The sequence below is a fragment of the Dromiciops gliroides genome, chromosome 1 (genome assembly GCF_019393635.1).
Source record: "Dromiciops gliroides isolate mDroGli1 chromosome 1, mDroGli1.pri, whole genome shotgun sequence".
NCBI classification, from domain to species: Eukaryota; Metazoa; Chordata; class Mammalia; order Microbiotheria; family Microbiotheriidae; genus Dromiciops; species Dromiciops gliroides.
In genome coordinates, this window is record NC_057861.1 from 735,090,955 (window position 1) to 735,104,410 (window position 13,456).

General features: G+C 45.7%; 1 protein-coding gene across 3 annotated transcripts in view; it reads left to right on the forward strand.

Moving 5' to 3' along the window:
- The window catches only part of PRICKLE2 (prickle planar cell polarity protein 2), a 366,874-nt gene that overhangs the window by 174,708 nt on the left and 178,710 nt on the right, over positions 1-13,456 (forward strand). The window contains exon 1 of one of the 3 annotated variants that reach the window (XM_043965312.1): positions 6,358-6,712. The exons of the other annotated variants lie outside the window; for them this stretch is intronic. The gene's annotated coding sequence lies outside the window, so the exon portion shown is untranslated. Of the gene's footprint in view, positions 1-6,357; positions 6,713-13,456 lie in introns of those variants that run through there. 3 annotated transcript variants of the gene reach the window in all.

Below are 13,456 nucleotides of genomic sequence, written 5' to 3' on the forward strand. Positions count from 1 at the left end.
TTGATACAAAAGCCTAGTGAGGGAGGCAACACAGTCATCACGATCTGCTTTTAACTCAGGTGGCCACCTCTTCCAGGAAGCTTTCCTTGATACTGGCCCACTCCCTCTTGCTGAAAGCAAACTCTTCCTCTTTGTATTTTCCTACAGCCCTTGGACTGAATCCCTCTCCCTCATCCCCCACCCCCCATGCACCTTGCACTGCCCTCGTAATCACATCATGATTATTGGTGCACATATATTAGCTTCCATGGTGAAGTTGGAAACAAAATGAGCTGAATACGTCTGGCTTTTGATGCATGCTGTCTGGGTGACCCCTGCCCAAGTCATCTGACCTCTCTCATCTTCCTTTTTCTCCTTTGTAAAATGAGGAGGTTGGGCTCAGTGTTCTCCAAGGGTCCCCTCCAGCTTTGTCCATGATCCTATGATCTCCCCCCTTGTATGCATGGAATCAGTGTTCTCTCTCTTAAATCAACTTCTTAGAATCCTCCTAGGCTCTCTCCAATAGAGCCACTTCCGAAGGTTACCCTTTGCTTATTCTCCCTAATTTGTTAGAGAGTTCTTTCCCTCCTTACATTCTATTGTATTTACTTATCCATGTAGAAAGTGTATCCCTCCTAGAGAATACCAACTCCTTAAGGGGCAGAGACTTTTTTTTTTTGGTCTTTGTACTCCCATCCCTCTGCCTGATGCCTTGCACAAAGTAAGCACTTAATATATTCATGTCTAATTGGATTGAATTGACCTTGGACAGGTCACCTCATCTTTGAGCCCCTTTTCCCATCTGCAAAGCCCATCCTTCTTAGGAAAGTGTTTGGAAAGGCATGAAGCAGTATGTAAATGGGAGCTATTATTGAACTGAATAGAATTGAAAAGATCATTTTAAGCTCAGTCTGCCCTTAGAAAAGGCTTTCTGGGGAAGTAAGCTCAGTTTTGAAAACAGGTAGAATTTAAGTCATGGGATTTTGACATTTTAGAGATTCTAGGGACACCAGGGATCATCTACTGCAAACCCCCTATTTTATAGGTTACACTGATGCCTGGAGAGGTTTTAGTGTTTTTCTCAGGAACCTATAAACACCTCTTCTTCCCCAGTCTGCTCTTCTGCCTCCAGCCCTTTGACTTTTCCAATGATAACCCAGAGACCCTCCATTTGAGCAAGTTCCCATGCTGACCTTGTTCATTGTCTAACCTGGCCCAGGACCAGAATACTCTTCCACCATCACTGCCCCCTTTTTTATGTGCTGTCTTCTCCCATTAGAATGCAAGTTCCTTGAGGGTAGGGACGATCTTTATTTTTCCTTGAACTTGTATTTCTAGGAGTTAGCACAATGATTGGCAAATAGTAAATACTTAAGAAATGCTTGTTCTTTCTCGCTGTCTCCATAAGACCTCACATAATATTTGACTTATCCTTCTTTAAAGAAGTCAGTGTTTTATTGGATCTGCCTCCTCATCCCTCCATCAGTGCAGATTATAATCCATCCACATCTTTCCACCTTGTCAATTTTTCACAGAAGATTCACTCAACATGTTGGGGGTGGGGGTATCTTTTTCTAGTGGTTTGTTGTTGTTTTTTTTTTTTTTTTAGCGAGGCAATTGGGGTTAAGTGACTTGCCCAGGGTCACACAGCTAGTAAGTGTTAAGTGTCTGAGGCCACATTTGAACTCAGGTCCTCCTGACTCCAGGGCCGGTGCTCTATCCACTGTGCCACCTAGCTGCCCCTAGTGTTTTTTTAAACATTTTGGATAATTAGTGAAGTACATAGACTGTTCATCATGTCATAGACCAACCCACCTTCTTTTCTGATCATACGGTTCTTTAATAATATCTTGGGGGGGGGTTGAGGGAAAAAACAATTATTAAGCCACTACTAGGCACTGTTCTCAGTGCGTTAATCTCATTGGATCCTCACAACAACCTCATTAGAGAGGTGCTATTATGATCCTCATCTTATAGTTAAGGAAATGGTGGCTGAGACAGGTTTAAATAACTTGCCCAGAATCACATAGCTAAGTGTCTGAAGTCAAATTTGAACTCAGGGTTTCCTGACTCCCAGCTCAGCATTCTATCCACAGGGACACCTAGATGCCTCATACTGCTTCTCATATATGTCTCCATGAAGCATATGGTATCTAATCCCCTTTTGTGTTTCTTTTATACACATCTTGTATATACTTATGTGTATATCTCCGTATATATCTATACGTTTATGTCTGTCTCCTTCTTTGGGAAGGAAGCTTCTCCATGACAGGAACTATTTCATTCTTCTTTGTGTCCCCAGTGAAGTTCCTGGGACACAGTGGGGGCTCAATAAATGCTTGCTGATTGATGGATCTCTCAATCGTCCTTGGGACCATACGCAATATTGACTCTTCCATATTCCCCCGCCACAGAGCAGCACCAGAAGAATGCTGGTGTTCATTCTTGGAAAAGTCTTGGATTTGTTGAAACTGTGGAACTTCCCAAATGCTATCCAGCTCGCTCTCTCTCTCTTATCCTGGCTGAATCCCAGACTTGGATCATGGTGCATCTGCAGTGTTTGTCCAAGATAAATGAGACTTCACTTCAATGGACCTCATCACCCCCTGCCTCCACATCCTGCCTCTAGGACTTTGCACAAGCTGTCCCCAAAACCTGGAATGCACTCCCTCCTCCCCTCAGATTCTTTGGCTCCCATGTTTCCTTCAGGCTCAAGTCTGCATGGGCCTCTCCTAATCTTTCCAGGTTCCTGTCTAGTGCAAAGAGGGATTTCCTATAATTGATGAGGGCCTGTAGATACGCCTATTTACATGACTTTGTCATGATTGTATCAAGCCCTGGAAAGACTGCAAAGTTCTCTAAATTACTTTGTATATATTCTGTATTTATTTAGGTGCTCCCCGTCCACCCCCACCTTAAGAATATAAATTTCTTGAAGGCAAGGGTTATTTCATTTTATTTTTTGTATCTCCCAGCATGGTATATATTTCCTGGTACATAGTATGTACTTACCAAATGCTTGCTTAGTGAGTAAGAAGAGCCTTCCTTCATCCATTCAGGTTTTCTTATGTGGATTGTTTAGTTTCATGAAAGTCAGACCAGTTGCAGATCTAATCTTTCAGGATTTGCAGTGTTTCCAGAGCTTGATGGTATCTGCCCAATGACATCCATAAAGGGAGAGTCTCCCCAACTTTGAGGAATCCTTCTCTGTACTGTTCACACTCAAGGCAGCAGCAAATACCTTTGATAAACATGCATTTAACTCCCTGTTTGATGCCTAAGGTTTCATGTTAAGCAGAACATTATTAAGCAAAGTTACCAATGTCACTGGGTCTATAAAGGAAGCTTATACTTCCAGCAGATCTTGAACAATAGCTTTTACCTTTTCACTTTTCTCTACTGAACCAAATGCTTTTTAAAAAGATATCAACAAACACTAGGCACTGTGTCTTCTATTTTCTGCACCTTTCAGGCATTAAAGATGTGGTCTTGGGGCAACTAGGTGGCACAATGGATAAAGCACTGGCTCTGGATTCAGGAGGAACTGAGTTCAAATTGGGCCTCAGACACTTAACACTTACTAGCTGTGTGACCCTGGGCAAGTTATTTAACCCTCAGAAAAGAAAAAAGAAAAGAAAAGAAAAGAAAAGAAAAGAAAAGAAAAGAAAAGAAAAGAAAAGAAAAAGGAAGGGAAAGGAAAGGAAAGGAAAGGAAAGGAAAGGAAAGGAAAGGAAAGGAAAGGAAAGGAAAGGAAAGGAAAGGAAAGGAAAGGAAAGGAAAGGAAAGGAAAGGAAAGGAAAGGAAAGGAAAGGAAAGGAAAGGAAAGGAAAGGAAAGGAAAGGAAAGGAAAGGAAAGGAAAAGAAGATATGGTCTGCTGTAAACAGCTTTTTATTATTACCGAATTTCAGTCTCTTTAATGCCAACTATTCCTCCAAATTTACTAATTCTCATTGGTTTCTCTTATTCTTAAGAATACCATACTGGCAAGCCCCCAGAAAATGGGCATTTCCCCCATAAGCTTTATTATCTTCCTCTCCATCATCTAAGACATTTACAAATCCACTAAGTAATACTGAAAAGATTCCACTTAATTTTCTCTCCAGTTTTGATGACAAAGTCTCTAAATTTGATCTGTGCTTGGAAATCTCAACATGTAGCAATATGGGAAAAGCTTCAATCAACACTCAATATTCAGCATTAGAGAATTCACATTGGAAAATGTACTCATTAGGTATCTTAGCATATGCTCCTTTTTAGTATTTGTTTTCTTTTTATGTACATTGCAAGTCATGAGAAGACAGGATGGGTTACAATCTGTGATGTTGGAGGGAGTTAGCAATTAGTGAGATCACAGATGCCTGGAAGTGTTAACTAAGTCCTGTCTCCTTACCCAGACTAAGAATTTCAAAGGTCTCCGAGGTATTGGACCTGGAAGGCACTGAGAGGTCATCTAGTCCAGGGGTCTGTGAACTCATTATAAACAAAGTTAACTGTATCTAGACATAATTGATTTCTTTGTCATCCTAAGTATTTTATTTTATGCATTTAAAAACAGTCTGAGAAGGGGCTCATAGGCTTTCCCAGATGCAGAGTTCTAGAATTTTTTTTTTAAAGTTAAATGCCCTTAATCTAGTCAATTTATCAATTCAATGGGCATTTATGAAGCACCTACTGTGCACCAGGTGCTAGGAATACGGAAAGACTACAGCAACAAAATATCTATAGTCTCTTGATGGAAAACATCACATACACATAAATCAATATAATCATATAAAAAGAGTGATTGTGGGAAGGGAGGGGGAGAGAGGAAAAGAGGTGGATTAGAACAAGATTCTTTAGGAAGTGGCATTTGAACTGAGCCCGGGAGAAAGCTAGAGATTCTAATAAGGAGTTAGAAGGAAGAACATTCCTGGCGTCAGGTCCAACCTTTGCAAAGGTATGGAATCCGGAGATGGAACACCGGGCATGAAGTTGGCAAGTGGGCCAATTTGGCTTCGACGTAGAGTGGGTGAAGGAGAATAATAAGCCTTTAGAGGTGGTCTGTATGGATCAAGGTTATGAAGGTTTTCCCAACAAGGGGCTTTATGGTTGATCCTAGAGGCAATGGGAGCTACTTGAGCGTTTTTGGCAAGGGAATGTAATGGCTAAACATCAGTTTGTCTGCTTTGTTGAAGAGGGATTGGAGAGGGGAGAGACTGGGGAGGGGGGGGACCAGGTGTAGAAGTCAAAGTGAGAGGTGATGAGGGCTGGAAGCAGGGTGGTAGCCAGGTGGGTAGAGAGAAGAGGCTGGATACACAAGATCATGAGTGGAGAAACACCCTCAGTCCCAAATACTGGCCCTCTCTTGTCAGTAACACCAGCCAGGTATGTGAGCACCAGGTGACACAGCCAAACCCACACCAACAGCCAAATTCAGACTGTTAGCTATGGTATGTAGGTCTCAATTATAACCTACGCTTTTGGGCAAGGGACTGTGCCTCAGTTTTCTCTTCTGTAAGATGACATAATATATACAAAATGAGTCGGAAACGTTAAGTCTTGTATAAACTTGAACTTCTATTCTTAAAATGAGAGGCTTCTACTTGATGGTTTCTAATGTGCCAATCATCCTCATCTGGATCAGTGACTTACTTTAATGGGTGTTCTATGAGCCCAGTAATAGCAAGGCATTATATGGCTCTTTATGACTGACAAAGCACTTTACTTATATTATCTCATTTGAGCCTCACAATAGCCCTGTGAGGTGGGTGGCATCATTCCCGTTTTGCAGATGGGGAAACCGAGGCATAAAGAGGTTAAATAACTTGCCCAGGATCACAGTTAGGTTTAAAGTAGAACTTAGGTCTTCGGTGTCTAACTCCAGGTCCGCAAATAGCCTACCTAGCAGCTTCCTAAGGCCTTGAGCTACATCAGGTTTGAACAACAAGAGTGAGACTGAGCTTTTTTTTTTTTTTTTTTGGAAAGTTGGTATTCTCTAAGTTTGTCCGGGATTGGGCCTGTAGACAGGGGAGCCCGGAACAGCGGCCTCTGAGGGCGGTGGGTGGCTGAGCCAGCCCCTGGAGCCCAGCTAAGGTGGTTGGCTAGCCTCCTCTCCCCCATTACCTTGCCCCTCCCCCCTTCCAACTGGAAAGGTTATGGGTCTCTCTTGATTGAAATCTAAATTTGGGAACGGGACCAGGATTGGCCTGTGGCTCGGCATTTTCACCAATAAGCTCCGAGTTCGGGGGGCGGCCCTTGCAGCGCAGCCCCAGCAGCAGCCCCAGCAGCAGCCCCAGCAGCAGCCTCAGCAGCAGCCTCAGCAGCAGCAGCAGCAGCAGCGGCGGCGGCGTCCTCAGCTCCGGCCCCAGCAGCAGCAGCAGGAGCGGGCCAGGGACCGGAGGCCAAGGGCCGGCCGCTTCCATAGAGCCTGGGCTGCCCCCTGACCTGGCCGCCCGGCCGCCTCCTTCCCTCCCGGCTCCCGGATCTGTCTGGGCTTCCGCAGCCGGGGCTGGGGGCATGGCCCTGCGCTAGCCCCGCTGCCCCGAGCAAGAATGCGGCCGCTGTCCCAGCCCTCGCGCCGTGCCCCCCCGCAGCTGCCGCCGCCGCCCCTCGGTTGGTGGGACACCCCCAGCTGCCCTCCGTAGGGCGCCGCTGCCCAACCTGCCCCGACCCCCGGGCTCTCTCTGGCCCGTCCGGACTGCGGGACCCTCTGCAGCGGCCGCGTGCCTGCGGAGCGATGCTGGCGTGACCTTGGTGAGTGCCTGGCCCGGCTAGGGCTGTGGGTTGGGGTGGGGGGCGCAGTGGCCAACTCGGCGCGGAGGCAGACCGGTTACTTCTGCCTGTGGTTGTGCCCACCCATCCCTCTGAGAAGGCTGACGGGGCGGGGTGGGGAGGGGGGTGGTCGTGAGCCCCAGAGCGGCAATGACCGAGCCCCCACTTGGGGCAGCCTCATGTGCAACTGACAAACTCAGCCGGTCCGGAGCCTCCCCGGAGCTGGCAGCCTGGTATAAGGGCACTGAGGAAATCTGGTCAATGGGCTGGTGTTCTTCCGGCGAGGGAAGGGGGAGCTGAATTATGATCGTGGCCAAGTCACCGAACCTCTCTGGGCCTCAGTTTCCTCAACTGAACAAAATGAGATAACGTGGAAGAAACTTTGCAAAAAGGGCTAGGTACTAGTAGTCCTGTCTATGACACGAGGAAAGGGGTCACCGCCTTGCTATACCTTGCTTCCCAATCCTGCCTCCCTGCCCTTGCTAGTGAGGGAGTGCTGGATTTAAAGTCAGATTATATGGGTTTGAACTCGGGATCTGTCTCTCCCTGTGTATAACTGAGGCAAGTCACTTCATATCTTCTCCTGAGGGGGTGGGACCCTTAAGGCCCCTCTTAAGGTCCTGCCTGTACTGATCCAACTCTACCATTCCCATTCTTCTTATTTACTTTCTAGGTCTAGTATATATTCTTGTGTTTTTTTTTTCCTTTTATTTTTCCTTTCCCATCCTCAATGCCTGGCCCACCATGGGGGGTACTTAACAAATGCTTATTGACTGAATGATTGACTGAGCAGGGTTTCTTAGCCTGAGGTCCCTGAACTTGTTTTTCAAAAAAATTTGGAGAACTCTTTCAAATTAAGTCATCTCCTTTGTATTCCAGTGCATCTTGTATGCATTTCAAGGCACCATTCTGAGAAAGGGTCCATAGGCATCCCCAGACTGCATGATGCAAAAAAAAAAAAAAAAAAAAGTTAAGAGCCCCAGAAGCAGGGCTTCCCTTCCAACTCAAAAGGCATCTCTGGATCCCCTGGATTTCTGGACACTTCCTGCTTCATTTTTGCCCTGATTTCTCCAGGGAGACTGACGTGCAGAGCTCTGTAGGAGTTGACACTCATCTATAGCTCCCAGTCAAAAGGCAGCCCATGTCATCTCAGCTGTCGGGGGGCTGCCCAGGATTTGTGTGGAATGACAGAAAGCAAATCTTGAACCCTATCGACAGCTGTGTCTCCTAGACGCTAAAATAGCTTCAACTGTCTTAGCTTTGTTCAGGAGGTGGGGGTGGGGTGGGAGGTCTGTGGTGTGTGTTTTGTTTCTTTCTGGTCAGTTTGCACGAGTTAGGTCCTCAAAATTAATTTGGGAAGGGAGAGGCAGCTTGAAAAAAGGACTATGTATCCCATGATTCCTCTCCACCCTCCGTTTTGGACATATGTGTGTGTGTCTATGTATATACATATATATACATACATATACATTTTATTAAAAGCAAGGAACTACTTTTTTTTAAAAAAGTAAACAGCCTAATAAAATCATCAATGATCTCTAATTTTATTCTATTTTTAATATAACAGAAAAAGAGAAATTGAGAGTCAAAATTAAGTGAATTCCAAACTGGAGTGAACAGTCTTTAGATTGCCAAAGTCAGTTCCCACCCATATTAAATGATTTGGGCCATTAGGGCCCACTCCCCCCCCTCCTCCCCATTGGGTTGGCCCTCATCCTGTGTTTGCCTTTGTTTAACCAGTGTGAATCATTTGTATACTTTGGTATTTCTGCTTTCTTCAAACAGATGTTTGTATCTGTGCACCCAATGGCCTAATTAGAGAAGCAGACAGAGGGGCTGTGGATAGAGGCTGCACAAATACCAGGGGGAGGGGGGAAGAGGGGGAGGGGGGCAATGCCTTTTAAAAAAGAATCAGTTCCTGGGGCCTTCTGAACACTGGCTAATTCAGATGAAGGTGTCAAGACAGCTGAAGAATTGATGGCCTTTGGATGGTACTCATCCCCCAATAAATCATCCCTCAGTGGGGGGAACCTTAAAAATGATCCCGTGTTCTAAGTCCCTGAATTGGCCCCCCCCCCACCTCTGATACCCGCTGGTATGGAGCCATCAGCTGGAATGAAGTCACAAAAAGGGCACAAATCAGCCCAGGCAGGCCCCCTTGAACCACTTTTATTTCTGCTCGGCCAAAAGGAACACTTTGTTGGGCTAGCAAGTCCTGGCTGCCTCTCAGAGCAGGGAGAAAAACACAGTTCTTGTTCTGGAAGACAAATTCCTTTGAAAAGTGTGAATCATTTGCTTTAGATTTCTGTGGTGGAGGCTCAGAGATGATTTAACGGCCTGTTTGCAGGAAATCTCCAGGAGATTGGGGCACTTTCCTGAGCGGCCTGCCCCCCCCTCTGAAGTTTTGGGGGGTTAGACAAGGAAGCTCTGTTAGGCGACAATCGTGCTGGGGTGCTGCTGTTTGTTGATCAAGTTGGCCTGCCTTCCCTGGGCCTCACCGGCAGTCAGGCAAGCCTGTTTTTCTTTCTTTCCTCCTTTCTTTCTTTTTTGTTGCATTTCCATTAAAGTAATTGCAACAACTTTCTCATTTCCTTAATGAGCTTTGCAAGACTGAATTTCTTGGAGACAGAGTTTTATCAAGCAGATTTCCTTGCTGGCCTCCTCCCACCTTCCTCTGTAGGAAAAATACTTGGCTCCTTTCCCCAAGACTTCCTTTAGACAAGATTGTTATCCTTAGGGGCACGGAGATAGAGAGGAATGAGAGGGGTGGAAAGGTCCGGGCCAATGCTAACCATTTTAGGTCCAGTGTTTATGGCCTCTGCAGAGTTATTTGGGGAGGGAGGGGCAACTCCAGCAGCGAGTGAGGTCCTGCTGCTTCCCCAGGAGGACATTTTCAGGAAAGAGAAACAGCATTAGGATTTAAAGGGAGGCCAGAAAGTACAATCGTGGGGGATGGGACTTGAAAAGATCAGTGATTCTTTAATGAGATCCAGGCCCTGTGCTGTATCAATTGGCATTCATTTATTAAATGTCTTCTCTCTACCAGGTCCTGTGCTGGCTAGAGGAAATACAAATATAGAACTGAGATAATCCCTTCCCTCAAGGAGATTACAGTTGACTAGGTTGTTATAACATGTTAACAGATAAGCGAATATAGGTTTATCAAAACACACATTGAGGCCCAGAGAACTGGGGTGTTCAGGGAAGGCCTCAAAGAAGGTTGGCATTGGCAAGAAGGAGCAGTGGGAGCAGGGTGTTCTGGTCATGGGCACAACCTGGGCAAAGGTGACGAGGAGGGGCCAGTTTATTTATTTATGTATTTATTTTCAAGGGGCAGTGAGGGTTAAGTGACTTGCCCAGGGTCACACAGCTAGTGTCAAGTGTCTGAGGCCGGATTTGAACTCAGGTCCTCCTGAATCCAGGGCCGGTGCTGTATCCACGGCGCCACCTAGCTGCCCCGAGGGGCCAGTTTAGATGGAACATTGGGTAGGTGAGGGGAGTCATTTGTTATCAGAATGGAAAGATAGGCTGGAACCAGATTATGAAAGGGCTTCCTGGTCATTTCCAAGCTGTGCTATGTACCACACTGGCCCTTCTATTCCTTCTCACTGGAAATGGAGCTCTGCTCCTGGGGCCCTGAGCTTTTGCTTTATGTTACCCCACACTGTGCCATCCCCTCATTTCCTTGTATATGCTCTGTCCCCTCCTCCAGCCCTCCTCTCTAGCTCGAACTCCCTTGTTATACATTCTCTTTCCTTATTAGAACGTAAGTTTCTTGAGGGCAGAGACCACCTGGCTTGCTTGTCGGTGTATCCTAGGCACCCAACACATAGTCTAAATGTGTGATAAGTGGTCACTTATTTATTTATTCAAATGACCAGTGGGAGGAGCATTTCAACCAAAAGCCACAGAAGGTTCAGGACCTGCTCTGTAGGACTATCACTTTGTTGGCTGAGGGGAGGATGGGTTAGAAAGGTGGGTAAGAGACCAATAAGGAAACCATCGTACTGGTTCAAATGAAAGGTGAGGCAGTCCTAATTGAGGGGGCTTGGGAATAGGAAGGGGACCAATGTGAGGATGGAATGAACAAGACTTGGGGAGTCAGAAAGTGGAAGTGAACTCTTTGTACAGGAAACCTGAGCAATGAGAAGAATGATGGGTATCCTTGAGAGAAACATGGAAGTTTGGAAGAAAATGCCTTCTGGGGGGAGTAGATGGGGCTGTGGCAATGGCACTGGCCCTGGAGTCAGGGGGACCTGAGTTCAAATCCAACCTCAGACAATTATTAGTTGTGTGACCCTGGGCAAGTCACTTAACCCCCATTGCCTCCCCTCCCCCCCAAAAAAAAGCCTTCTGTTTTTTACTTCTGAGTTTGAGATGCCCATGGGACAGCCCAGTGGTAGTCTGAGAGAGCTGCCCAAGAGGTTAAGTAACTTCCAGGTCATAAAATAGCTAGTATATGTCAGAGACAGCATTTGAACTCAGGGCTTCAAAGGCTAGTTTTCTATCAACTCCACATCATGCAGTATCTATTTAAAAAGTAACTGGAGAAAAAAAAAAACAAACCCACTTCAGCAGACACTGAATTCCTTATGTGTTTGTTTTGTTTTGAAAATCTTTCCTGATGGATTCTTGGTCCTATTGAGTCTGGGTAATGAGGGAGGAAGGTTTACCTGAATATAAACTAAACCATAGAGCTTGGGAGCTATCAATCCCAGGAGAGCTGGGGAATTTTTATTAGCCCACTAATATTCAGCCTGGTGATTGCAGTTGCTTCCACTCAGTATCTCATAAGCCATGAGAAAATGACAATGAGGGTTAGGGAAAGGCTTGTTTTTAAAAGTTCCTTTGTCACAATCTAAACGGGAAACACTTTTTCCCAGCGTCCCGGAGTTTAGTCTGCGATGCAGTTTCTTGGGATGGCTTCCTTCATATCCTGTTACTTTTGTGAGTGTGGCAGCTGAGGGGGGACTCTTTTTGCCAAGATACTATTTTGACATTTTCCAGGAGAAGGGAAAATGTAGGGGTGGAAGAGGGAGCAGACTCAGATCAGTCCTTCTTATTAGGGAGTTCTGTGGGCGGGCCTAGGGAGCTTGTCAGAGCCTCGAGGAAAATCATTAGTGATATTACTGTAAGTCAGAGCAAAGCCCACTGAAATGACTTGGGTTTTGAACATCCGGGGACTGGACTAGAGAATTCCTCATGACAGAGCTTCTTCTGGCTTCCATTGCATGGCTTTGGCATGAGGCCATGATTTACACACACATACACACACACACACACACACACACACACATAGAAGGGGGGGAGAGAGAGAGAGAGAGAGAGAGAGAGAGAGAGAGAGAGAGAGAGAGAGAGAGAGAGAGAGAGAAATGGTAACTGTAATTCATCTCTTTGGTATTGACCCAGCCTGCTGTGATTCTTAACTGGTTTGTCATCTGTTGAGAGGATGTTGGGGCCTCTAGGGGGAGGTGGGACGAATATGGGATGAGTTTGGTTTGATGGCGTCTGACTTCAGTACTAGCAGGCTGGGGAAAAGGCTGCTTTCTAATGTGTCTGTATACAGGCAATACCGTCAAGTACCACCGGGACATTCTGTTTCCGGTTCAGATCTAATGGGGCCACCCAGGTCACCCACCAAGCTTTGTGATGGCTCAAATTTTAAGGTTAAAAAAAGTCACTGCCAGGGCAGCTAGGTGGCACAGTGGATAGAGCACCAGCCCTGGAGTCAGGAGTACCTGAGTTCAAATCCTGCCTCAGACACTTAACACTTACTAGCTGTGTGACCCTGGGCAAATCACTTAACCCCAATTGCCTCACACACACAAAAAAAGCCACTGCCTTTGAAGTCAGAAAAACCTGTGTGACTTTGGCCAAGTCCCTAAACCTCTGTCAACTTTTTTTTTTTAGCATCTTTCAAAGGGGATGGACTAGATGACCCCCAGGGTCCTTTTTAGCTCTGAATCCATGCCCCTATGATGTACCTTAAGGATCCTGGCTTATCAAGAACAAATGAAAACTGCTGTGTTTGACATTCAAAGCCCTTCATGACCTAGGCCCCTCCCACTTTGTCAGTCTTCTTACACTTAGTCTCCAGTGAATACCCTGTGATCCAGTGAGACTGGCCTCCTGCCTGTCCCATGAAAAGAAACACTCCATTTCTGGGCTCCAGGCATTTTTTTTCTGGTTGGCCCCCATGCCTGAAATCCTCTCTCCTCTATTCTGATGACTGACTTCCATGGCTTCCTTTAAGTCTCAACTAAAGTTCTCCCTTCTATGGGAAGGTTTCTCCAATCCCTTTTCTTTCTTTCTTTTTAAATTTTTTTTAGTGAGGCAATTGGGGTTAAGTGACTTGCCCAGGGTCACATACCTAGTAAGTGTCAAGTGTTTGAGGTCAAATTTGAACTCAGGTCCTCCTAATTCCAGGGCTGGTGCTCTATCCACTGTGCCACCTAGCTGCCCCTCTCTAATCCCTTTTCATTCTGGTGCCTTTCTTCTTTCCATTATTTCCTATTTATCCTATGTATAGCCTATGTTGTAAGTATATATATATCTATATCTAGCTATAGATATATGTATGTGTGTACATATACATGTGTGTATATATACATGTATACACATGCACACACATATATATGTTGCTTTCCCCATTAGATTATAAGCTCCTTCAGGACAAGGGCAAGGACTGCCTTTGGCCTCTTTTTCATCCGCAGCACTTGGTCTACA